A 27121-nucleotide genomic window follows, 5' to 3' on the forward strand; every position below is an offset into this window, starting at 1 on the left:
CCGAATGTATATTCTCTTGCTTTGGGGTGAAATGCTCTAAAAATATCAATTAAATCCAGCTGGTCTAAAGTGTCATTTAAGGCCACTGTTTCCGTGTTGATTTTCTGTCTGGAGGATCTGTCCATTGGTGACAATGGGGTGTTGAAGTCCCCTACTATGGTAGTGTTATTGTTGATCTGTGTCTTTACATCTGCCAAAGTCTGCTTTATATATTTAGGAGCTCCTATGTTGGGTGCATAGATGTTTACTAGTGTTATTTCCTTTTGTTGAATCAATCCCTTTATTATTATGTAGTGCCCTTCTTTGTCTTTTGTTGTAGTCTTCATTTTAAAGCCTATTTTGTCTGAAATAAGTATTGCCAGTTCATCTTTTTTCTAATATCCATTTGCATGAAATATCTTATTCCATCCCTTTACTTTCAGTCTGTGTGTGTCTTTTGATCTGAGATGAGCCTCTTGAAAACAGCGTATGCATGGGCCCTGTTTGCTTATCCACTCAGCCACTCTATGTCTTTTGATTGGAGCATTTAGCCCATTCACATTTAAAGTGATTATTGATAGGTGTATATTTATTGCCATATTGTTATTTGTATTTTTGGTCTTCCTGGGTTAGCTTGTTTTTCCCTTTCTTCTGTTTAAAAAAAAAACCCTTTTAACATTTCCTGCAATGCTGGCTTGGTGGTAATGAATTCCTTAAGCTTATTCTTTTCTTAGAAGCTCTTTATCTCCTTCAATTTTAAGTGATAGCTGTGCTGGGTAAAGCAATCTTGGTTGTAGGCCTTTATTTTGTGTCACTTTGAAAATTTTCTGCCACTCCCTTCTGGCCGGCAGAGTTTCTGTAGAAAAGTCAACTTTCAGTCTTATAGGAGTTCCTTTGTATGTAACCTGCTGTCTTTCTCTTGCTGCTTTCAGGATCCTGTCTTTTTCTTTAACCTTTATCATTTTTACTATGGTGTGTCTTGGTGTAGACCTGTTTGGGTTCAACTTGTTTGGAACTCTCTGCACTTCCTGGGCTTGTATGTCGGTTTTCTTCACCAGGGTAAGGAAGTTCTCAGTCATTATTTCTTTAAATACATTCTCAATCCCTTGCCGCTTCTTTTCTCCTTCTGGTATTCCTATGATGTGAAAGTTATTGTACTTGATGTTGTCCCACAGGTCTCTTAAACTATTTTCATTGTTGTTGTTTTTTGTAGTTGTTTTTGTTGTTCCAACTGGGTGATTTCTGCTATTATTTCTTCTAAATCACTGATCTGATCTTCTGCTTCATCTAATCTACTGGTGATTCCTTCGAGTGTGTTCTTCATTTCAGTTATTGTATTCTTTACTTCTAACTGGTTGTTTTTTATGATTTCTGTATCCTTTTATATGGCCTCACTAAGTTCCTTAAACATTCTTATCATCAGTGTTCTAAACTCTGTCTCTGAAAGGTTGGGTACCTCTGCTTCATTTAGTTCCATTTCTAGAAGTTTCTTCTGATCTTTTACGTGGGACATGTTTCTTTGTTTCTTCATTCTGGCTGTCGCTCTGTGATTGTTTCAATGTAGTAGATAGATCACCAGCGAGCGAGTCCGTGTGCCTGCTCCACTGGTTCTCCAGGTGCCCTCAGCCACACCAAGTCAAGCAAAGAGAGTCCTCACTAAGTTCTACTGCCAGCTATTGTACAACTCCTCTTCCTGGCAAAGTAACTCTGGGCTGGTGAACAACACAGTGTGGGGCCGGAGGGTCTCTCCCCCAACCGGAGAAGCCTCCCCACCGCTGAGGTGTCTCTCATGGGGTTTGCCCTCTCTCGTCTCTGCCCTTCCTACCAGACTCGTCCAGGTCGCTTCTTTAAGTCCTTTGTTTAGAGGTTTTGTTCATCTAGTGTTCAGGGAACTTCCGAGGTTGAATATTTTATTATTTGTAATTTTGGTGTGATCCTGGGAGGCAGTTGGCACAGCATCTGTCTATTCTGCCATCTTACTGAAAGTCAGGATAGAGGTATATTTAAACCCAGATTTACCTGGGTCCCCTCAGCTTTTATCTAGCAGGACACATATCTTTTTTTTTTTAAGATTTTTATTGGGGAATTGGGGGAAGGGGAACAGACAAGTTACTGTCCTTTAGTTCTTCAGTCTAGTTGTGGAGGGTGTTGCTTCACTGGCCCAAGTTGGCACCATCATTGCACTCTTCCCAGGTGAGGCAGATCCGTCACCGGCTTCTGGATGGCCGCTCACAGTGGCTGCTGACCGCTCACGCTGGCTGCTGGCTACACACGGTAACCCATGGCAACCCACTGCAGCAGGGGCTGCAGCCTACCTGTCGCAGGCGACTCACGGCAGCCCAGCTCCAGGTTGAGCTGTTGTTCAGCATCTTAGCTGCAGAGGGCAGTGTCACTGGCCCTCATATGTGGGATCCAAAGCGGGGCCCTCTGGTGTCCCAAGCCAGCTCTTAACCAACGTGCCCCTCGGCCGGTCTGGGACTCGTATCTTAATGAGCCTCTCACAGAGGCTTTCACAGAGATACTGCACATGCATCCAGGGAGAATAAGGGAATGATTCTAATGATCACAACCACCTGCATCAGTTATCAATGACATTTGGTGGTAGGGAATAGAAGCCCCTAATTGGTGGCTTAAACAATATAGGGATTTACAGTTCACTTTGTGCTCCAGAAAGAGACATTGTGGGTGCAGCAGACCTGGGGGGCTTTTCTTTCTTGTAAGGAGAAATCAGAGGAGGTCAAGACAGAGCTGCTGTGACAGTCCTCTTAATCATGAGGAACCCAGATTTTATCTAGATTCTCACTCTACCATCTTCATGCTCATGCCTACAAGATGGCTGCTAGGACTCCAGCTATCACATCCATGTTCTAGACAGGAAAAAGAAGGGCAAAGAGCAATAGGAACAGACTTGCCTGAGGCAGCTCTCTTTAAACTGCTTCTTTGGAATCTGGGTGCTTATTTGGTCACCTGCATTTATACCTCATTAGCCATAACTATATTAAACCATCATTTAACCTGGCATGGGAGGGTGGGAAGTGTAGCTTTTATAACTGAGTATATTACTAACGCCAAAGAAAATCGGAATTTTGTTAGTAGTAAGAAGAGGAGAATGGACATTGGAGATCAATCTAGCAAGAGTTGCCACCTCACTTCCAAGACCCAATTTCACATGGGTGATTACACCTGGGTACTGTACTGCCAAGTACCAGCTCATTCACAAGGTTAGCCTCAGGCATGAAAAACCCAGCCTCTGACCAGAGAATTTCATAGTTAAATTTCATAGTAAAATATTCATGTAGAGCATGGATTTGAGGTCATAGAATGGAGACAATGGGTTTTAGACCATGCATTTCCTCATCGAGAGACTGGATAATGGGAACTATGAGAACTACAACTGTTGTAACATCACAAGGGCAGGACCATAGCCCAACTATGAGGAATTTGGGCCTTTGTGCTCACCAGTGTATCCAGCTTCATGGATTTAGGTGATGAAAGGAAGAACTCTGATAAGGCAGTATTCTTTAAGGCAATCCCCCAAATCATGAAGATCCCAGGTTGTATCTAGATTTCCACTCTACCATCTTCATGCTCATGCTTACAAAATGGCTCCTGGGACTCCAGCTATCTGCTCCACACAGCCTTGACTCCAGAACCTGGCAGAGACTGTCACTTGGGTATAGCTTGATCAGATATCCATTCTTAACAATATCCAGGAATGTCCTGTGATAGGTTGAATTATGTCCCCTAAAATTAATGTGTTGAAGTTTTATCCCCCAGTACCTCAGAACATGATTATATTTATAGACAAGGTCTTTAAAGAGGTAACTAAGTTAAAATGAGGTCATGAGGGTGGGTCCTAGTCCAATAGGACTGATGTCCTTATAAAAAGAGGAGATTGGGACACAGACATACAAAGAAAAGATCATGTGAAAAGACGGCCATGTACAAGCCAAGGAAGAGAGACTGCAGAAGAACTGAACTCTGCTGACACCTTGATCTTGATTTTCCAGCCTCCAGAATTGTGAGAAAATAAATTTATTTTATTTAAGCCAACCAGCCTGTGGATTTGTTATGGCAGCCCTAGCAAAGTAATACAGATACTTTCACAAAAGAAATCACTGAGAACTATTGAACCTATACAAGAAAGAAAGTGAAAAACATGCAATTGATTAAAGAGCTAACTGAAGCATTCAATTATTGAAGCATTCACACATGAAGCTAAATTTACACACAGTGGAGTTCTGTTACTTTGAATTCTCCTCACTAGGAAATCGGACCTAGTTGAAGTAGATGCCTCTTTCATAGTCTCCCTGGGACACATCGATCCTTTTCTTCTGCCTGGTGCTTCTTTCAATCGGATTTCTAATAGCCATCGCAGAGAACCTTTTGTCTCATTGTCTGCCATTCTTCAAAGCTCCATTTTTAAGTGCAGAGTTCCCAGCAACTTTATTTCTAGATTCCAGTGGAGGCAAGACCTACACAATGATGAAACTCACAATGTTTTTCCTTCCTTCAAGGCACTCACTCCTTTTGTGTTCCAGCAGCAGCTGTTTGTTAGCTGGGAAATGGCTTCTCTCTCTTTTCATGCTCTTCATTTTGTCTTGTGATTTGTAGGGGAGGGGGTTATTGATATAGACTTCCAGAAGGAAGAAAGAAACTTCCTATTTAGATACTATTGTCAACAACAAAATAATTTCCTCCCATTCCTCAGGTTTCCTTGACTCAATGATACTTCGGGACTTTTTTTTTTAGACTTTTTAAATTCTAATTTTATTTTTCAATTACATTTGACATCCAATATTATATTAGTTTCAGATGTACAACATTGGAATTATTCATTTATATAACTTACAAAGTGATCACGCCAATAAATCCAGTACCCACCTGACACCATACATAGTTATTACAATATTATTGACTATATTCCCTATGCTATACTTTACATCCCCATGAGTGTTTTGTAACTACCAATTTGTACCTCTTAATACTTTTTCACTCACCTCCCCAACCTTCCTCCTGTCTGGCAACCATCAAAATGTTCTCTGTATCTATGAACCTGTCTCTGTTTCATTTATTCATTTATTTTGATCTTTATATTCCACATATAAGTGAAATCACATGATATTTGTCTTTGTCTGACTTACTTTATTCAGCAAAGTACCATCAAGGTCCAACCATGTTGTTGCAGATGGCAAGGTTTCATTCTTTTTTATGGCTGAGTAATATTCCACTATATTTATGTACAATTTCTACTTTATCCATTCATCCATTGATGGACACTCAAATTGCCTTTATATCTTGGCTATTGTAAATAATGTTTCAATGAATATATGCATATACATGTCCCTTCAAAGTGATGTTTTGGGTTTCTTTGGATAAATATCCAGAAGTAGGATTAGTGGGTTCTTCTTTTTCTCTTGTTATAGCCTTTGTTTTAAAGTCTATTTTGTCTGGCATGAGTACTGTCACTCCAGGTTTTTTGGGGTTTTTATATATTTTCATGAAATGTCTTTTTCCATCCCTTTACTTTCAGTCTGTTTGTGTCTTTTTATCTGAAGTGAGTCTCTCATGGGCAGATTATGTAAGGGTCTTATTTGTTTGTTTGTTTGTTTGTTTGTTTAAAGTTTATTGGGGTCACAATTATTAGTAAAGTTACATAGGTTTCAGGTGTACAGTTCTGTAATACATCATCTAGTGGTTTGTCGGAAAAGTCATGACACATTTTTGCAATGAAAAACATAGAAAAAAATATGTCATGACTTTTCCAACAACCCAACATATGTCACCTTGTGTGTTTACTACCCAGAGTCAGTTCTCCTTCCATCACCATATATTTGATCCCTTTTACACTCAAGTACCACCCTCCTCCCCGCTTACCCTCTAGTGACCGCTAAACTATTGTCTGTGTCTATGAGTTTTTGTTTCTGCATTTGTTTGTCTTTTACCTTTGTTGTTTTCAGTTTTATATACCACATATAAGTAAAATCATATGGTCCTCTCCTTTTTCTGTCTGATTTATTTTACTTAGCATAATATTCTCAAGAGTCTTGCTTTCTTATCCATTCTTATCCATCCTGTCTTTTGATTGGAGCAGTTAATCCATTTACATTGAAAGGAATTGTTAATAGATATAAAGTTATTGCCCTTTTCTTATTTATATTTTTTATCTTTATTTCTTCTTCTTCTTAAAGAAGATCCTTTAATTTCTTTTATAATACTGGTTTGGTGGTGCTGAACTCCTTTAGCTTTTTCTTGTTTGGGAAGCTCTTTATTTGTCCTTCAATTCTAAATGATAGCTTTGCTTGGTAGAGTAACTTTGGTTGTAGATCATTGCTTTTCATCACTTTGAATATTTCCTGCCAATCACTTCTGGCTTGCATAGTTTTTGTTGGGAAATAAACTGATAGTCCTATGGGAGCTCCCTTGTATGTAACTAACTGCTTTTTTTCCCCCCTGCTTTTATGATTCTCTCTTTGTCTTTACCCTTTGGCATTTTAATTATGATGTGTCTTGGTATGGGCCTCTTTGGGTTCATCTTATTTGGGACTCTCTGTGCTTCCTGGGCTTGTATGTCTATTTCCTTCACCAGGTTAGGGAAGCTTTCCATCATTATTTCTTCACATAGGTTTTTAATTTCTTGCTCTCTCCCTTCTTCTGGTACCCCTATGACGCAAACGTTGGTATACTTGGTATTGTCCCAGAGGTTCCTTAAATTATCCTTATTTTGGGGGGGGATTCTTTATCTTTTTGCTGTTCTACTTAGGTGTTTTCTGCTACCTTATTTTCTAAATTGCTGACTTGATCCTCTGCTTCATCTAATCTACTGTTGTTTCCCTCTATTCTTCATTTCAGTTATTATATTCTTCATTTCTGACTGGTTCTTTTTTATGTTTGCTATCTCCATTTTTATGTTTCCTATCTCTTTGTTGACATTCTCACTGAGATCATTGTGCATTCTTATAACCAGTGTTTTGAACTCCCTATCAGATATATTACTTGTCTCCATTTTGTTTACCTCTTTTTCTGGAACTTTGTTCTGTTCTTTCATTTGGGACATGTTTCTTGTGTCCTCATTTTGGCTGCCTTCCTGAGGTTGTTTCTATATATTAAGCAGAGGTCTTATGTCTTCCAGTCTTGGTAAAGTGACCTTATGTAGTATGTGTCCTATGGAGCCCAGCGACACAGTCTCCCTGGTCACCTAAGCCAGGTGCTCCAGGTGTGTCCCTTGTGTAGTTGTGTGTGCCTTTTTGTAGTTGAGCCTTGGCTGTTATTTGCATATCAATGAAAGGGATTGACTCTCAGGCTATTGGTTGTGAGGAGGGCTGTGAGTACAGTGGAGGAGCTGATGGGCAGGGACTGACACTACAGCGCAAGATTCGCTTTAATGGGGTTGTGGTGTCTGCCCAGTCTGCCCTTTGTGTGTGTCATTTGTGAAGGTGGTTTGGTGGTGCTCTGGTGTGGTCTGAAGCTGGCCACTGGGTGTGTTGGTTCTGGGGCATCTTGGGAGGGGTTCTGTTGCTGGCCAAGATCAGCTGCTCCCTGTGTCCTGCTCAGACTACTTGGTATGAGCTACAAAGTAATCTGCAGATGGTTGCCCCTTGTGCTGGGATTGGAGGTGCCTGAGAGAAGCTATGCTGCCATTAGTGCCAGTCTTGGGGCTGTTTAGCAAGAGATACTGGGTATGTCCTCACCCCACCTCAGGCCAGATGCTGCTTATTTGGGGTTTGTGAACCTTTGAGAGATTTTAGGAAACTCTGCAGCACTAGCTAGGACAGGCCATTCATATTGAAAAGCTACTGAAAGCAGCTTGGATGGGCCCACAAGTTGAACGGGGCAGGGTCTCAGTGAATCACCAGGGCAGGGAGGAAGATGTTGGCTAGGTTGATGAAGACTCAGATATGGCGCCCCCCTGCATCTGCATGCTGGGTGTAGGGAGGGCTCAACTTCTCTCTGAGAGAAGGCTGCTCTGAAGTCAAACAATGCAGTTACTCTCTGTAAGCCCCTGGCACATTTGAGATGCTGCCCCAGGTTTGAGGCTCAGAGCTAGTGAGCCTGTCAGCAGTAAATCTACAGGCAGGTCCTTTAAGAGGATGCCTGGGACTCCGGAAGCTCTCTGCCTCACTCAGTCACAATCTCCACTGATTATCACAGTCAGAACTTCTCTTTCCGACACTGAAACCCTGGGCTGGGAAGCCTGGTGTGAGGCTGGGATTCCTCACTCCTCAGGGGGGACCTCTGCAGCTGAGATACCCCTCCTAGTTTTTAACCACCACAGGGGATATGGGACCAGCCCTTCTGCATCTCAGCACCTCCTATCAGTCTCAAGGTGCCTTCTTCTGTATATTTTTAGTTATAGGACTTATGTTCAGCTAGACTTCGATAATTCTCAATGATGCTTATTCTGTAGTTTGCTTTAATTTTTAAATGGTCATGATAAGAGACAAGTCTCAATGATACTTCTTATTTGACACTATCATACTTCACCTCCCATCTATTCCTTGACTTTGGTATTTAACTATTTTATACCTACTATGTGTAAGGTGCAGGAGCTTTGCCAGCTCTTCCTTGTTAGTCATTTTTGAATCATGCATTCACCTAAGGAGAGGAAGAGAATTTAACAAAAGAGAGACAGAGGAGCATAGCAGGGCTCAGTGATGCCCAGAGTCCCATAGCATTCTTAGGGCATCAACTGCAACAGCATCTCAGACAGCCCCACCCACCCACCATAGAGCCTAAACCTCTTGCTCACCATTTAGGGGGAGAATTGGTTAAATAAACAGATAAAAATTATATATATATATATATATATATATATATATATATATATATATATACACACACACACACACACACACACACACACACACACATATGCAGGATGAAATAAATAATTACAGGTAGAAGCCAGAAAGTTTTAAAATAAATAACTAAATATTATTGGGTTGTTGGAAAAGTTATGACATATTTTTTCTATCTTTTTCATTGCAAAACTGCGTCATGGCTTTTCCAGCAACCCAATGTATGCTAAAGAGTCACATTAAAAGGGTGAAACAGGATTATTTAATTTAGATACAATGTTTGCTAGAAGAGTGCACTGAAAGAAATGCATAAGTGGCAAATACAAGAGGAAGTGGTGGGGGAGATGGGGCCTGGGGCCAGGGGCACAGCTCATGGAGGGCTCTGAAGGGCTGCCTCCACAGGGACACAGGCTGAGGCCAGCACTCATGGTAGAACAGAAAGTGTCCACCTGCAATGCATCTGCCCTGTAGGCTGAGAAGTCTGTGAGCCGCTTAGCTATTCCAGATGATTTCCCTGCAGCCCAGCTAGCATGTAAATCCAGCACCTAGTTGGCAGACAGGATAATTCCTCCTCAGACAGATAGACCACCTGCCAAAATGGGGCTGAGTATACAGAGGAGCTCACCAAGAACATAAAATCTGCTAATGAGGCCATTTCTAAACACACAGACTGTCTTGGAGAGGGAGAAAAACAGGACTGTATTTCAATGAGCAAATCAGACTTCAGGAAGAAAGGTATATAAAAAAAGGTGCTGGGCAGGGCTCTAGTCCCTGTCTGTGACCTGCTGCAGGGCTCTGGGCAAGTCAGTTGTTTGCAGTATGTCACAGTGACCTCATAAGTAAAAGAGGAGAATAAACTATGGGAGCTCCACGGTCACCCCCAGCTCCTCTGGTATTGGGCCAAATCCGCTCATTTTCCTCAAACTGCTTTGGGTAAGTGGGATTGCCCCACCCAGGCACAAAGCAGTAACTGCTTCCTGCCCTCGGGTCAAAGTCCAGCTCCCAGCCAGGAACCTGGGGTCCCCAGCTGCCAGCACTGAGGAGCAAAGACAGAAGCCAAAGCAGCTGAGGACAGATGCCCAGGAGGGTACAGCGGAAATGTCCAACCCTGGCTGATGGGATTCAGGAAGCATCCTTCAGGGGTTTCCACTGTGAGCAGGATGAGCCTGAGGATGGAGAATGTGGGCAAAACTGAGCTCAAGGCCAAATAGGGACCAGGTGAGAGACAGAATGTTCAGGTCATTCTCTGAGGACAAGAATAGGCTATCAGGGCTCCTGCTGAGTGCTCCAACCCCACCCTTGTGGCAGGAGCTCCACACTCTGACTTAGGCTTATCTGGGTGTGGTTGTCACTGAGATGTACTGCCCAGGTTCTCCTGTGAAGAATGAGTTGCTTCCTAGCTGCGGGAAGTGTGTCAGCTGACAGCCCCCACTTACTGAATCCTCCAGGGTCTATACTGAGACTGAACCAGGCAAGGACATAAAGGGGCTATCTCAGCCCCAAACAGGCCACTCTGATACTTGTGGGCATCTATGTCACAGTTTGGCTTCTGTGCCCAATGCTGCTTCCCCTCTTAGCTCCATCTCTAAGCATGCTTCCAGAGAACCCAGTCTGCAACTCTGAATGGCTCCACTATGACCCACAGTCTCCAGCTTGCAGGCTGTATCTCCTCATGCTGCCTCAAGTGAGAGGTCATAACACTGGCTGCTGCAGTCAGCTTGTACTGGTTGGTGAGGGTGCACATCTTTTCCAAGTTCATGGTCAGTGACGGAGATCGGTAGCTTGAAATCAGCCATGGTGGAAGTACTTACCCTGGGGAAAATGGCAAACACTGGAAATCAGGGCTTTTTTTCCTGGACAGCTGTTTTGTTAAACATTTAAATACTTCTGAATAATAATAGGACTAGACTATTTGCAGAGGCCCACTTTGCTCTACAGCAAATCGTGCAGAGAGCAAAAGTTAGTGGGGTAGAAGGAACATCAGACAAAGCCCAGAATGAATTATTCCAAGAGAACATATCTGAGGGGGACTCTGGAGTGCTCTGTTCTTATGGGAAATGGAGTTCAGCTGAATGCAGCAACATATAGAAACCCCAACCCTGGCACTCCCTGTCACCTGGAAGAAGTTGATTCAGGTTCCTGTATGGTGAGTGCAGCTGGGCAAGACTGCCTCTCTAACTCAGGGGTTTAAGACTTCAGCACACATCTCAAATGTAGTTTGTAGGGTCATTTTCTCAGTAGTGTGCGAGGCAGCCACCACCATACTAAACTTCACCGTTTCTGCCATCTTGGTGAGTTACTATCTGGCCTCCCTATCCTGCTGTAAGGCGAACACACTATCTCCTCCCCCATTTTCCAATCCTCAACAATTTTGAGAGTCATCACACAGGTACCTCCACTTACCTCCTGTGGGCCTAAGAAAGTAGGATCTCTAACTTGGCATCTAGTGTTTGAAATGTTCTAATGTTGCTGACCTATAATCCAAGAGGAGAGCTGTGGAAAGTGCTGAATACAAGTTTTAGAGAGAAAGTAATCTTTTAAAGCCTTTTTAGTGAAGAACACACATTTATTGAACAAATGTGTATTCAGTTTCCACCACAATGCATTTTGCTAACTGTCATATTCTGTGACGAGTGATGAGAGTAACCCTATGAAGAGGTCTAATTAGCTGGGTCCAGATGCAGTGAAAACAATGAAACTCAGGGCACTGACAATGAGGCAGAATATATCTGCTGTCCTTTAAATAAGTATGCAGAGAAATGTTCCATTAGACTAGTACATTTGCCTTTAAAAGAACGGTTCATAAGCAAGTAATTCACCCATTTCTAATGGTGTTCAGACATGTCCCAAAGTGGAAACATCATAGATACTTGTGAAATGAATAAATGAGCCAATCTTGACTTTCAGAATAACCAGGGATGATTAATTCTTAGAATACATAAAATAAATAAAAATTTAAAAGATAGTCAAAGAGTGATCATATGTATGAGCTGAGAGCACACATGTTGACAGAGAATGTATATGTTAAAAAAAAACAGGAAGGTTGCCAGGGGATCAAATCAAACCTGGAAAGAAGTGTCCTGTCAGTTCAACTGGATCACTTAAAGACGACAGAAGTATGAGTGGACTTACTTATTCTGTTTCTGATGATCTTTCCTTGATAATGAGAGGGATAAAAGACCTAAACCTCCTTGAAAATGGGGAGATGCATATTTTAAAATTAAGGCCTCCCACAATGACATATTCAAACCTTTCATAAAAACCTGAACATCAGAGTCTTTACTTTTTAGAACCCCAAATATCCAAGGAAAAACTCTTTAATCGTTGAATGGCAGTCTCTAGGAAACCAAAGGAAAGTTATGGTGGGACAAAAGTGAATAAAGATGAGAGTGTTGTTATGGACAAAGCTCCAAAAATGAGCCACATTTTCTTTCAGGAACTCTAGCCTCTTCAGAACAGTGTTCTCTTCCCTTTTAGGGGGATGGACAAAAGGCAAAGAAACCATCTTGTGTTTTGAGAATTCCCACAATGGAGCCCCAGTGGAGAGGTAAATCTGACCTGACAGTCCTGTAGGTTGTAATGTCCAGGAGGTTCCCAGCAGCCCCACTTGAGCCTTGCCAAATGGAGAAAGTTCTTCTACCAGCAGGATTGTGGTGGTCCTGATATTTAAACCCTAATCCAGGAGAACATTTGTCCTAGCCACATTCTTCTTGAACTTCTTCCATAATAGGAGAGGAAGCAAAGGAGAACCATATATCAAGACAAAGTTTCTACATTCCCACTGAGAAGGGCAGCAGGTCAATTTGGAAATAAAATGAGTGAGTGATGCAGAAGCCCAATCTGAGGAAGAGTTCTGCGACCCTCATGACAAAACTACTCTGCTCCCTACTGTGTCAGGTCAAGGTCTCTAGCCAGGACCTCTTGCTTTCTTTCCATTCTCTCCAGCCTCATAACGTGTTCTTGATAGATGGCCCAAAGCACAAAGTTACATACTGGAAACCTTGTACTGAGGAAGAAAAATTGTTCCAGTCAATCAAGTACTTCATCTGCACAGAGAAAACCATAGCCCTGAGAGTAGGTAACCCAGAATCCAATCTCAACCTTAATGGACTCTGAGATCCATTTGCAGGTACTAGAGGGCAACTTGAGAACCTGGGGGAGGGGAGGTGTAGCAAACACTAGCTCCCTCTCTATTAGTGCATATGAGTTACCTCCATGCCACCACTTTGAGTCCAAGCTTCTTCCAAGAATGGCTCTTATTATAGAAATTAAGAAAAAAAAATAGTTTGGTAAAATAAACACAAGGTAAAAAAAAATTTAAAGGCAAGAGAAAAAAACTTTTGAAAGGACTAAATTTTTTAATGGAATTATTGTTTTAAAAGAGTATAGAATAATGAGGAAAAATAGATATTTCAGAGGGAAGATTAGAAGTCAATGAGATCTAAATGTTAAAAACACAAAAGTAAGTCCTGAAACTGAAAAATCATGGAGACGATAAGTTTATAATGTAAAAGCAGACAGTATTGAGGATAAAGAACAAGAATAAAAATACAAAAGCTGTAAAAGTAAAGAAGATATCTCGAAAATGTTTTCAAAAAGCAAAAGTCTTGGAAATTAGAGAGATGGTAGAAGGGGAAAAGGGAAAATATAAGAGGAACTCTTTAAGCATAAATCAAGGTAACAAAACAAGCTGCTACTTTAGCAAGGTAATAAGTTAATTGCAGTAATAGAAAGTCAAGTGTTCCCTTGGTAATTTTTACTGTAATTTTCACTTTAACCTAAAAGCTATTTTAGGAGTTGGTTTTCTGGTTTACAAATATATAAGTTTATCTCTTGTCATATACTCTTTAAAAAAAAGATTTTATTGGGGAATTGGGGGTGGTGGGGAACAGCGTTGGGGAATTGGGGAATGGAAACAGACAAGTTGCTGTCCTCTTGTTCTTCAATCTAGTTGTGGAGGACATTGCTTCACTGGCCCATGTTGGTATTGTGATCATTGCACTCTTCCTGGCTGAGGCAGATCTGTTGCCGGCCATTGGACAGCTGCTCACGGCAGCTCACGGCAGCTCATGCAGTCCGCCTGATGCACACACTGGCTGCGGGCAGCTCACGGTAGCTTATGGCAGCCCACTGAAGCCCCGCTGCAGCCTACACCATCACTGGCAAGTCACCACAACCCAGCTCCAGATGGAGCTATTGTTCACCATCTTAGCTGTAAAGGGCACAGCATCACTGGCCCATGTGGGATCCGAACCAGCGGTCCTGCTGCTCACAGCTTGTGCTCCCAAGCCAACTTTTAACCAACGAACCACTCAGCCAGCTCCATATACTCTTTCTTTATTGTGGATTTCTAACTTAATTGCATTACAGTCAGAGAATATGGTTGTGTTACAAATAGTCAATTTTTATAAATGTCCAAAGTGTGCTTGAAAATAATGCATAATCTCTGTTATGGATTCCTGCACCTATAATCTAATTAATGTTTAAATTGTGCTGTTTGAAATTCTTTATATATTTATTTTTAACAGCTTTATCTTTTACTTTCCTTATAAATTTTCCTTGTAATTCTATTAGTTTTTGCTTTATGTTTGGAGGCTATGTTATTAAGAACATACAAATTTATGATTGTCACTTCTTCTTGCAAGATTGTTCTTTTTTATGAATGTTTGTTTTTATCCCTATTAATGAACCTTTGCCCTAAAATTTGTCTGAAAATTTAATTTTTCCAAATAAACTTTTCAATTTAATGTTTGAGTAGTCTGTGTCATTTCTTAAGTATGTCTCTTGTAAATAGCATGAAGCTGAATTTAATTTTAAAAATCAAATCTGAAAGTCTATGTCTTTTAAAGGGCTTTCAACCATTTGCATTTATTTTGATTACTGATCTATATTTCTACCACCTTATTCTTGTGGTTTTGGCTTACAATGTTTTTTCCTTTGTTGCTTCTTTTCTCCTTTTCTAACTTCTCTTAAATTTTGATAATATTTTCTTTTTTCCTTCTTCTTTCCTTTGCTGCTTTGGAAAGATATATTGTTCTGTTCTTTTAGTTTTACTCTTAATTTTTAACAATCGTAATTAACCGTAAATAAGAAAGTTAAATTTATTCAATGTCTCCTCTTCCTTCATCCACCATTTACCACTCACTGCCTAGCAGTTTGGTGATTACCTCTACGTACCCTGCTCTCAGGCCTCCCAATCTTGAAGTAAATATTATATGGGTGATTCAGGACTTCCATTTCACAGTGAATGAGGTATCTCAGATTCAGTCATCATCAGCAGCAGGCAGCTTGGCCCAGGTCCTGTTTACACGGCAGGGTCTGCTTCCTTCCATCTTTCTGGCGTTTGTATCAGCCAGGGACCCCCAAACAAAATAAGCGATCAGTAGTTAAGCTCTTCCAGCTTCCATTGCTGCAGGGGGAAGCCCACTCTAGCCCCTAGTTTCATGCAGTGAGCCAGGCCCACATCTCCTAACCCAAGTGAAGAGCCTTTAGTGCTCAGGACTTTGCAAAATACAAACTCTCCTCCAGAAGGCCCATGACTTCATCATGCCCCCTGTGTTGTGTTTCTGTTATGCTTCTGGACCATGGAAATTTTGTCTTGTTTGCAAATGTATCTATGACCTGTTAATGTCTTCTTTTTGTATGTTATGTGTCACTGGTATGTGATGATTTGGGAGATTTATTGTGGGAGTGGTAAATTTATAGTACCATCTGGACCTTGGGAAAACAAAAAAGTCATTGGGGGAAGCAGTAGAAAATATGGGTGGAAATTAACTTTAAGTGGACAAGCAGTGCAAGTGAGCCCACTGGCCCTCACTGTAGGTCCCTGTTGTTATTTCAGTGTCCTGCATTCATGGAGAAGTCAGACACACAGATAACATGTGCCTTTACTCATGAATCCAGAGGATGCTCCTCAATCCACAGATATAATATCTCAGTTTTTACCTGTAAGGGCAGCAATTGTCTTTATACAAACAGCCCCAGGACCCCAGGACAGAATAAGCAGTAGAAATTCTTGCTCTTATAAATTCTTGAAGAACAGGGCTGGCCGAGTGGCGCATTGGTTAAGAACTGGTTTGGGATGCCAGAGGGCCCCGGTTCGGATCCCACATATGAGGGCCAGTGACACTGCCCTCCACAGCTAAGATGCTGAACAACAGCTCAACCTGGAGCTGGGCTGCGGTGAGTCGCCAGCGACGGTGTAGGCTGCAGCCCCTGTGGCAGTGGGTTGCCATGGGCTACCGTGTGTAGCCAGCAGCCAGCGTGAGCGGCCAGCAGCCAGCGTGAGCGGCCAGCAGCCGCAGTGAGCGGCCGTCCAGAAGCCGGCAACTGGTCTGCCTCACCCGGGAAGAGCGCAATGATGGTGCCAACTTGGGCCAGTGAAGCAACGTCCTCCACAACTAGACTGAAGAACAAAAGGACAGCAACTTGTCTGTTCCCTTTCCCCCAATTCCCCAGCACTGTTCCCATCCCCTGAATTCCCCAATAAAAAATCTTTAAAAAAAGAAAAAAAAAATTCTTGAAGAACACATTGATGATCAATGCCCAATATAAAGTGGCAGTTAGCATAGTGTGGTAGGTGAGAACATGGACTTTAGGGCTAGATAACCTGGGTTAGAACTCTGTCTGTGCCACTATGATCTACATGACTCTGAGCAGGTTGGGAAATTTCTCTGAGCCTCAGTTTTCTCATCTGTAAAATGAGATAGTAATAGTATCTTCCTCAAAGTTTTATTTGTATCAAATGACTAAATAGTTGCAAAGTACCTAGTCCATACCAAGTACTACATAAATATTTGTTAAATTAAAGTACTTACATAGATGCAGGACTTCCCTTAATTACCTGGACAGCTCATCCACTGTCAACCATGATCAATGAGTGGTAGAAATCTGTATCTTCAGTCTAGACTTTCTGTGGAACCTCAGCTGTTTATTTCCAACTGCCCATTGGTTGTCTCTACATAGTTGTCCCCCCACCGAAAGTTAAGTTGTCAATCACAGAAAGTCCAAACCTAAATCACCTTGCCCTGCAAATCTGCCTCTTCTGCTACACACCCTTCTTGGTCATCAGCATCATGGTCCATGCCAAAAGAAACCTTGGAGGCCTCCTACACTCCACTCTTCACTTCACGTCCCTGAACTCCTGGCTTCCTTCATCCCCTGACACACAAACCACTCTGTCCAAAGAGACCAAGCCCTGATTAGTGTTCCCCCATTGCACCCACCCTCTGGTTTCCATCCCCTCTCCCACTTACCACCTTGGTACTGGCCCTCTTCAAGTTTCTTAGGAAGGAAGAAGGGAGAATGGATGCTGAGTTAGCAATAACAAGGCCCGTAAAGAACACTTACAAACACATTCTGGTTACTGGAAACAAACAACCCTCAACCTAGCAACCACATCACACTGAAGGCAGGTCCCTTATATCCTCTTTCCAATGATGGGAAGCACAGCTCCTTGGTGCCAGGGCCAAGGGACAATGTTATTTGACTGCTGAGAAAAAAAAAAAAAGTAAACAGCCAACATGAACAGAAAACAATGTGAACAAGGATTTTGGAGTAGAGCCCAGGGCTTAAGTCACAGTAGAATAAATACGTTTGAAATCACAGCTTATTTCAGTCCCCCTTCCTTTTCTTTTCCCCTATAATTATTTGAATATAGTATGTGATTTTAAAATGTTAAAAATGTCAACAACTTACTTTCTCTATCAAAGTGTTGGAGAAATTTTCACTGTCACCAAAATGCTGATAGATACAAATTTCACCAAACCTGGGTTACCTGGGCCAACACCAGGTATTATTGGACTTAATTTTTTGCCAACCTGATTCATAAAATTGACATGCTTTGTTGTTTTGATTTGCATTTATTTAATTGTAAAGAAAGTTGAAGACCTTTTCATATAGTTAAAAGTGTGTGTGTGTGTGTGTGTGTGTCTGTGTGCCTATTTATGCCCTCTGTCCATTTTTTTCTCATTGAATGGATGATCTTTTACTTACTGACTTATAACAGCTCTTTGTATATTGAGGTAATTAACTCTTTGTGATGTGAATGGCAAGTATTTTTTCCCGTTTTTTTTCCCTTTTTTGTGGTAGATTTTTCTAAATAATTTTTTTTTCTCTGTTATAAAATATAGTAATCTTTTTCTTTATGATGCATTGATTTCCTGTTTTGCTTGCTTAGGGCTTTGATGATTTAAAGAGTTAAATTCTGTGCAAAGATGTTACAGGTAACTGCTGCCCCCTCTCCTTCCACCTCCCATTCCAAGCAGCCTGGCTTCTGTCCTCACTATCTGAACACATCTTCCAGCAGTGCTGACACTCACTGGAGGCCTTTCATGACTACTCCTGTCTCATAAACTGAAAGCCTGTCTTATGCCAGGTACTGTTTTGGCTCTGGGGATAGAAAGACTCAGAGGTGAATAAGATCTAGCACCTGCCCACCAGAAGCTCAGAATCTAGTTATGTGAACAAATATGTTGCATAAAGTATATGAGAAAAATCTGTGCAGGGTAGAGTGTGTTGAAAACAAAACAAAACAAAACCAGCCAAAAAAGTTTTATAAAGGTGATGACTTTTGATAGGAGTCTTGAAAGTAGAACAGATTTCCACCAGGTACATCAGGAGTGGATTGAGGGTGGGCATTCCAGACAAAGGAACTATCTGGAGTCTAGCAGGGGACTACAGCAATGGGAAATTGATTACATATGGGAAACTGGTCAAATAAACAATTATAATGAGAATTATGGGAGTCAAGTTTTTCACTGTTGTAGTAGGAAGATACAAATGTGGGAAGGGAGAAACTAGTGTGGCAAATTACTCTCAAATAGTTCAGAGAAAAAAATATTGTTCTGCAGCCTTTCTGTAAATTTAAGATTGTTTCAAAAACCAAAAAATAGACATAAAAGAAAAAAGTGAATTTTTTTTCTTAAGATACAAGGAGATCACAGGATAAGATACAGAAACTTCTAGGAAAGATTTTCCTCCTCCTGAAGAAATTCTAGAAGAAACTTTTCTTTCTCTTCTGGATAATGTCAGGCATTGAGGTGAGATCCAGAGCAGTGTATTCATCTCACTACAAGCCTAGAGGGAAGCAAAACTGAGAGGATCTAGGCAAATGGGTTCAGAGCTACTAGATTAAGTCAGCCTGGAACCCAGCCTTCTTCTGGACTTCCAGTTACAGGAGTCATTACGATTCCTTGTCATTTAAGCTAGCTGTGTTTTTTCAATTATTTGCCACTAAAAGCTTCCTCACTTATTTATAGTCATTGAAAAATGATCCCAGGGTCCTCAACAATCCCACACCCATCATAACAAATACTATCCATTTATAAAATACCGAAGTGGAAATCTTGCTCCTAGGTAAATAAAATGGATCCTGTTTAGCTACAAGGATAGTGGGAGAATGTATGCACTGTGTATGTTCTAGAACTCATTCACTGAGACTATCAGATTTCAAGGAAAAGGCAGACCAGAAAGTGAAAGAATATGCTTAGTTTATCACAGTGGAGTTATCATGTAACTAAGTTAAACGTAGTCCAAGAGAATTTTTGCAAGTCTGCAAAATTTATCCCAGCCTTTCCCTTTCTACCTAAAAGCCTTATTTAGTTCTATTTAAATTTCTATTAATTTTACCCTTCTGGTTTAATCTTATTATTCTTTCCTCAGAAACCTTGAGTAATTCACCAATACCTAAAAGATAAAGCCTTTATCTCACCATGACCCTCAAGTTCCTTCCTAAGCAGATCCCATTCCACCTTTCGCATTTGTTTTCTCTCTCTCAGTATACCTTATTCTCCAGCCATGCTGTTCACATGGGGCTATGATATAGACTGAATGTTTGTGTCCCCCCTAGAATTCTTTTTTTTTAAAGGTTTTATTGGGGAATTGGGGAAGGGGAACAGTGTTGGGGAATTGGGGAAGGAGAACAGCCAAGTTGTTGTCTTTCAATCTTAGTTGTGGATGGCGCAGCTAACTCAACTCCAAGTCCAGTCACCATCTGGCCACCCATCGGCAGCTTGCAGATGCTCAGCTCAAGGTGCCATGTTCAATCTTAGTTGCGGGTGGGTGTAGCCCACTATCCCATGCGTGAGTCGAATTGGAAACCTTGTTGTTAGGAGCCCTTGCTCTCACCAGCTAAGCCATCCTTCCACCTGTTGTCAGCTCAGAGGCAGCTCAGCTCGGGCACAACTCACTGGCCCATGTGGGAATCGAACTGGCGACCCTGTTGCTCAGAGCTTGCACACTTAACCAACTGAGCCACTTGACCAGCCCCTCTTCCCCCACCCCCCCAAATTCTTATGTTGAAACCTAATCCCTAATATGATGATATTTGGAAGTGGAGCCTTTGGAAGATGAATGAGTAATGAGGGTGGTGGAGCCCCCTTGAATGGGGTCAGTGCCTTAATAAAATAGACCCCAGAGTGCTCCCTAGCCTCTTCTGTCCTGTGAGGACACAGCAAGAAGACAGCTGTCTATGAACCAGGAAGCAGGCTCTCACCAGACACTGAATGTGCCAGCACCTTGATCTTGGAGTTCCCAGTCTCCAGAACTGTAAGAAATAAATTCTGGTTGTTTACAAGCTACCTAGTCTATGGTATTTTTGTTATAGCAGCAGCTTGAACAGACTAAAACAGGTTACATTCCACAGCTGAAGAGGGGAGTTACAAATGTGGAAAGGGGCAAAAACTAAACTGAACCCTGAAATGTTGTCTAGAATTAAATACATTGGTGTGAACCCATGGATTTCAATATGTATAGATGGATACAGAAATAAATACAGACATAAATGAAGGTATATATCAGGTTGTGTTCCCTGTCCACTGAGAGGATCTAGAAGCAATAAAAACAATAATAACCTAGCAATCAATGAGAACACCTATTCACAGAAACATCATGAATTTTTACTTCTTTATGCTCATTTTTGCATAACCCTGCAGTTTCCTATATTAAAACACCTTTGTCATGCTCTTCCTATCAAAAATCCACTGAAATAAAGATACGAAATGTAAAGCACTAAATATATATCATCAGTTGTTATTTGTCCCTGTCTCTCCATCAAAGTCTGGCTCAAACAGCATCTTTGTCATGAAGTGTCCTCTGGAATATACAGGCAAAATTAACATTGCCCACCTGTGTACATGGAAGATTTCCCATACCTTCATGTAACATCAGCTCATCCTTCTCTGTACTGGTCATATCTATTCACAGGCCTGTCTCCCCACTATATTATGAATTTTTGTGAAAGGGATCTGACTCTGTTTTTCTTTGTCTCCCTTGCCCCTAGCACAGGGCCTGGCAAATATCAGGTGCTCAGTAAAGGCATTTTGAATTAGATGGAGTCTTTCTTCATGGAACACACTACCTGACTACAGAGCTAGCCCTGAGGTTGACCTCATTAGCACTGGGTTCTACCCAAGGAAGCCAACATTCCATGGGGAATCCAGGACAAAGCCACCAGAGGCCTTTGTTCCAGCCTTATTTCTGGAGAAGACGGTTTCATTTTGCTGAAGAAGAGGCAGTCTTCAGAGAGGTGACTCACATGCTTAGCAAGTCTTTCTCAGAAATGTTTGACTTGACACTTTGTTTTTGCAACAAAATAAGCCCTTCCCTACTTTGCAGCTGGAGGTGGTGAATTTATGAGATGAATGTCTGCATTTTTAGGATGGTTTCCTTGGAGTCTGGCTGGGCTGGGCAACATCCCTGGAGGGGGTGATGAAATGGCCACATTCTGGCTCAGCAGGAAGGCTGTAGTACTCTAAATGTGTTGTGCTGAGGAAAGCTCCTAACCTGAAGAAATTTTTGTGAGACAGAGATAAAAATCTGTGCTCTCAGCTCCCTGGGTTTTCTTCACTAATCATGCAGAAAAGGATGAACTTCAGAGAGGTGCTTTGCAGTAGTAGACTTTTGGATGATAAGAGGAAATGGCAAATCTTCCCAAAGGCCTCTATTAGTTTTCTATTGTTGCCAGAACAAACCACCATAAATTTAGTAGCTTAAAACAACACTGCTTATTATCCCACAGTTCTGTAACTCACAAGTATGGGTACAGTGTGGCTTGGCTGGTTCCTTTCTTCAGAGTCTCACAGGGGAGAAATCAAGCCATCAGCTGGGCTGTATTCCTTATGGGGTCTCTGGAGAAGAATCTCCTTCCAAACTCACTCAGATTGTTGGCCAAATTCAGAAGTGAGGTTCCTGTTTCCTTTCTGGTTGTCAGCTGAGGGGCACCCTTATCTCCTACAGGACTCTCAAGTCCTTGCATGTGACCCTTATATCTCAGAACTAGCAAAAACACATGAATTTCTCTCACAACTAGAATCTCCCTGACATTCCCTTCTGCTGAGTCTCTCCGACTCCATTCAGAAAAAAGTCCTCTGCTTTGTTTAAAATTTTTTATTAAACTTATTGGGTGACATTGGTTAGTGAAACTACATAGGTTTCAAATGTACATTTCTATACATCATCTATATACGAGGTTGGACAATTAAGTTCGCAAACTCATACTAGAAAAAGTGCTACAGACTTCATTGCTGAATATCACTACAGTCACCTTTGAAGTGCTCCCCTTGGGAAGCTCTGCACCAACACTAGCACCTACTCCACCCTTCAAAGCAATTTTGGAACGCTTTTTCTGGAATGGCCATCAGAACCGTTGTTGTATTACCCTTGATGTCCTGAATGTCATTAAAATGTCTTTTTTGCAACATGTCCTTTATCTTTGGGTAAAGAAAGAAGTCATTGGGGGCCAGATCAGGTGAGTAGGGAGGGTGCTCCAATACAGTTATTTGTTTACTGGCTAAGAACTCCCTCACAGAGAGTGCCTTGTGAGCTGGTGCATTGGCGTGATGCAAGAGCCATGAATTGTTGGTGAAAAGTTCAGGTTGTTTTCGTCTAACTTTTTCACACAGCCTTTTCAGCACTTCCAAATAGTAAACTTGGTTAACTGTTTGTCCAGTTGGTACAAATTCATAATGGATAATTTCTCTGATATTAAAAAAAAAGGTTAGGAACATCGTTGCAACAAGTTCACAAACTTAGCTGTGCTCACCACCCAGAGTCACTTCTCCTTCCATCACCATGTATTTGAACCCCATTACCCTCTTCTAGCTCCCTCTCTCCCCCCTTACCCTCTGGTAATCACTAAACTGTTGTCTGTTTCTTAGTTTTTGTTTCTTTGTTTGTCTTGTTCCTTTATTGCTTTCAATTTTATATCCCACATGAGTGAAGTCATATGGTTCTTGACTTTTTCTGTCTGATTTATTTCATATAGCATGCTAATGTCAAGATCCATCTATGTTGTCACAAATGGCAGTATTTCATGTTTTCTTATGGAGGAATAATATTCCATTGTATGCATGTACCACATCTTCTTTATTCAATTATCTATCGAAGGACACTTGGGTTGTTTCCATGTCTTGGCCACCATGAATAATGCTACAGTGAACCTAGGGGTACATATATCTTTATGGATAAATGTTTTCAGATTTTTTTGGGTAGCTATCCAGAAGGGGGATTGTTGGGTTATATGGTAGCTCTATTCTTAGTTTTTTGAGTAACCTCCATACTGTTTCCATAATGACTGCACCAATTTACATTCCTATCTACAGTGTATGAGTGCTCCTTTTTCTCCACAGTCTCTCCAACACTTGTTATTGTTTTCTTGATAATAGGCATTCTAACAGGTGTGAGGTGGTATCTCATTGTGGGTTTTATTTACATTTCTCTAATAGGTAGTGAAGTTGAGCATTTTTTCATATATCTGTTGGCCTTTTGTATGTTTTCTTGGGAGAAGTGTCTGTTCAGGTCCTTTACCTATTTTTTTAATTAGATTGTTTGCCTTTTTGTTGTTGAGTTGCATAAGTTCTTTACATGTTTTGGATATTAGCCCCTTATCAGAGGTGTTGTTTGCAAATATCTTCTATTTGATTGGTTGCCTGTTTATTTTGTTGATGGTTTCTTTTGCTGTACAGAAGCTTTTTAGTTTGATATAGTCCCGTTCATTTATCTTTGCTTTTACTTCCCTTGCCTTTGAGGTCAAATTCATAAATCCTATCTGAACCCAAGGTCCATTAGTTTAGTACCTATGCTTTCTTCTATGCAGTTTATTGTTTCAGGTCTTATGTTTAGGTTTTTGGTCCATTTTGAGTTAATTTTGGTATATGGTGACAGATAGCAGACTAGTTTCATACTTTTGCATGTGGCTTTCCAATTTTTCCAGCATCATTTATTGAAGAGGCTTTCTTTTCACCATTGTATGTTTTTGGCTCCTTTGCCTGGTTTTTAAGGGTTCAGATGATTAGAGTGTGCCCACCTGGATAATCTCCCTCTCTTAAATTTGAAGCCTAAATTACATTAGCAAACCATCTTTTGTAATGTAAATAATGCCCAGGTTCCAGCTATTAGCTAGGGTGTGGCTATTTTGGGGGACTATATTGCACCCATGTATAACAGAGTCCTACATTTATTAATACATAACAGGAGTAGGACCCCAACTGACATGAATATAATTGAACTTTTTCTTCATAGAGTACAGCTGGTCTTTGATTTGCAATATGTGGGAAAAAACTTGAAATCTCCAAATATAGAAAAGCTGAGACACATTACTGTACATCCTTGGGCTTCTGGAATTACATCTACATCCCATTCCCCACATTTGGGAACTACTTGGAAGCACAGATAGATCCAGAAAAGTCAAGGTCTGAAGTCCAAGACATCCCTCAGGGCCAGTGGAGAGCCCTGTAGTAGACCCCCCTCACACACACGGCAACACCAGGGGTCGGTTATTAAAGGAAATGTGCTCAGAAAGAGGAAAAAAAAATGGAGGCGATGAGGAGGTCTCCCTGAGTTCTCCCCTGGAAAGCACAGCAATTTGAGCAGCTGGAGTGCAGCAAACAAACCTCTACCAAGCACGCTGAGTAGAGAAGGGACTCCCACGCCTAGGACTTAAAGCTGGGCAGACGAGGCGAGTAGGGGAAGAGGGAGGCGAGGCGCGTGGAGGCACAAACCGCACCTGCGGCTGCTGAGATTCGCGGAGTCTCAGAGAGCAGATCGGAAAGTTCCTGCGGCTCGCTCCCTGCATCTCCAGCCCGCACTAAGGCAGAATCCTCAGGCCAGGCGCGAAACAGAACAGAGAGAGGAGGGCATGAGCGGAGGCACAGTCTGTCTGCACCCGCAGCTGCGGAGCGGTGGGAATCCAGGACACAGCGGAGTTGTTTGCAGCATCAGGGCAAGCTCAGCGTCTGGGGCTGACCGTCCAGCTGGGAGTGCGACAGGAGCCCCAGGGCACGCAGTTTCTGAGGCAGAAATCTCAAACCAGCGAGCAGGAGAAGAGGGAAGCAAGAAGTGTGGAGACCCAGCCCACACCCCACAGCTGTGGGGACATGAGGTGCTTTACCAGGGGGTGCCCCTGGAAAGCAGCAGGGGCTCTGCGGGAGCATCGGAGGGGGCTTTTTTCTTTTTCCTATTTTTCCCCCCTTTTCTCTCAGATAGGAAAAATAAACTGCATAGATAAGTGCACACCCCCACCCTCCCTCAGAAACCTTGGCCCCCTCCCTGCCAGAGCCTGAGGCTGACTCCTGAAGAGAAGAGTAAGTCAGAACAAAGGTGCTTCGACTCCCTGGGGGTTGAGTAATTTACATGAGAAGAGGCTGCAGGTGGGAGCTACTAAACACGCTGTCCCCGCCCCCACCTCCCCTGGGCGGCTGGAGAAGCAGAAACTCTGGCTACTGAGACACAGGAAGGCCTACCAGCAGCTCTGAAATCTTCACCCACCACCCTCCAACAGCCCCAGTGTAAAGAGCACCCAAAGATACACATCCAGTCCTCTAGCTGTGCAGAAATCAGAGTGCCCCTGGACAGGCAGGAGTAGAAATAACACTGACTTTGTAAAGAAACTACCAATCACACCTCATAACTCCACTCATCTAAAATAGACCTGACCAGGCTCACCCTAGGTGCCAGGCGACTGGCTCTGCCCCCACAAGACACACAGGAGTGTGTGTACAGCAGAGGAAAACCTGAGGAGAGCTTGGCAGAGTTCAGCCAAGATTGGCACTGGTTATTGCTTGTTTTTTCTCTATTTTTTTTTATTGTTTTCGGTTTGGGTTTCTCTTTTGGTGTGTTATATTGTTATTGTTAATTGGGTTCTCTTGGATGTTTTGGGGTGTTTTTTTCATTAATCGCTTGTGTTGGTTGTTTTTAGATTTTTTTCTATTTCATTAGTAATTTTGGTTTTTTATATAGGCACATATAAACGTGCATATATGTGGATATATATGTCCATATATATGGGGGTGTAGACATATATTTTTTTCTCTTCATTTTTCTCTCTTTCTTTCCTTCTCTTCTATCCTCTCTCTCTCCCTTCTTTCCTGCTTCCTTGTCACAGCTTGATTTGCCTCCTCCTTTCCATTTTTTCAGCAAGATTTTTTTCTTTCTTTCTTTCTTTTTTTTTTTTGCTGTTGCGGTTGTTATTTTAAAGGTGTTGCTATTTTGTTTCTTGCGTTCATTCTACTTTTTAGTTTATTATATTTTATTTTATCTTGTTCTGCTATTTGTTCCATGTTTTTGGGGTTTTTTTTCTTTTTTTCCTTCTTTCCTCGTTGTAGTTGATTTGTTTCTGTTGGTTTGTTTTCTCCTTGTGTGTGATTGACACTTCTATACATGTTGAGTGTAGGGTGATGGTTGTTTTGTACATCAGAGAGTATCTGGTTACCTTTGGTGGCTGTTGTGGTGTGCTCGTTGATCTGTTTTGCCCTAAAACCCGCTCTGCAGCAGGGCCCTGCCAAAGAAGCACAAGAATCATCACAACCAGAGACCAACTTTAGATAAAACCAGAGCATTACAGGGTCTGACCTACAAGATTCACATTCAAAGGGAATTTACTACAGGCACAAGAGCCCCGTGAGGCCAAGCCTCATCAGAGGGGTCAACCCTCACACAACAGCTTATAAACTTTGGACACAAATAATCCTCATGGCTAGTCAGCTTGGGAGTCAAGCCCACCTACTGACAAGCCACAAGCAATAAAAACTAGACCTCAACAGGAGAAGGCACATAACACAAGGAACATCTCTGGTATACACACACAGGAGAAAAGGGAGTCTGAGCAATTCAAATATAAAGGACATATACCTCATAAGTCTACCCAGAAAAGACTAAGAGATCTAGGGGATCTACCTATTTCATCGAAGTAAACACAAAGAGTAAGTCAGAATGGGGAAACAAAGAAACACAGCCCAAATAAAAGAACAGAAGAAACCTCCTGAATCTGTGGAATTAGAGGAAACAGAGGTAAACAACCTATCAGAGACAGAGTTCAGAACACTGATTATTAGAATGCTCAAGGAAAT

The sequence above is a fragment of the Hipposideros armiger genome, unplaced genomic scaffold (assembly GCF_001890085.2).
Source record: "Hipposideros armiger isolate ML-2016 unplaced genomic scaffold, ASM189008v1 scaffold_704, whole genome shotgun sequence".
NCBI lineage: Eukaryota > Metazoa > Chordata > Mammalia > Chiroptera > Hipposideridae > Hipposideros > Hipposideros armiger.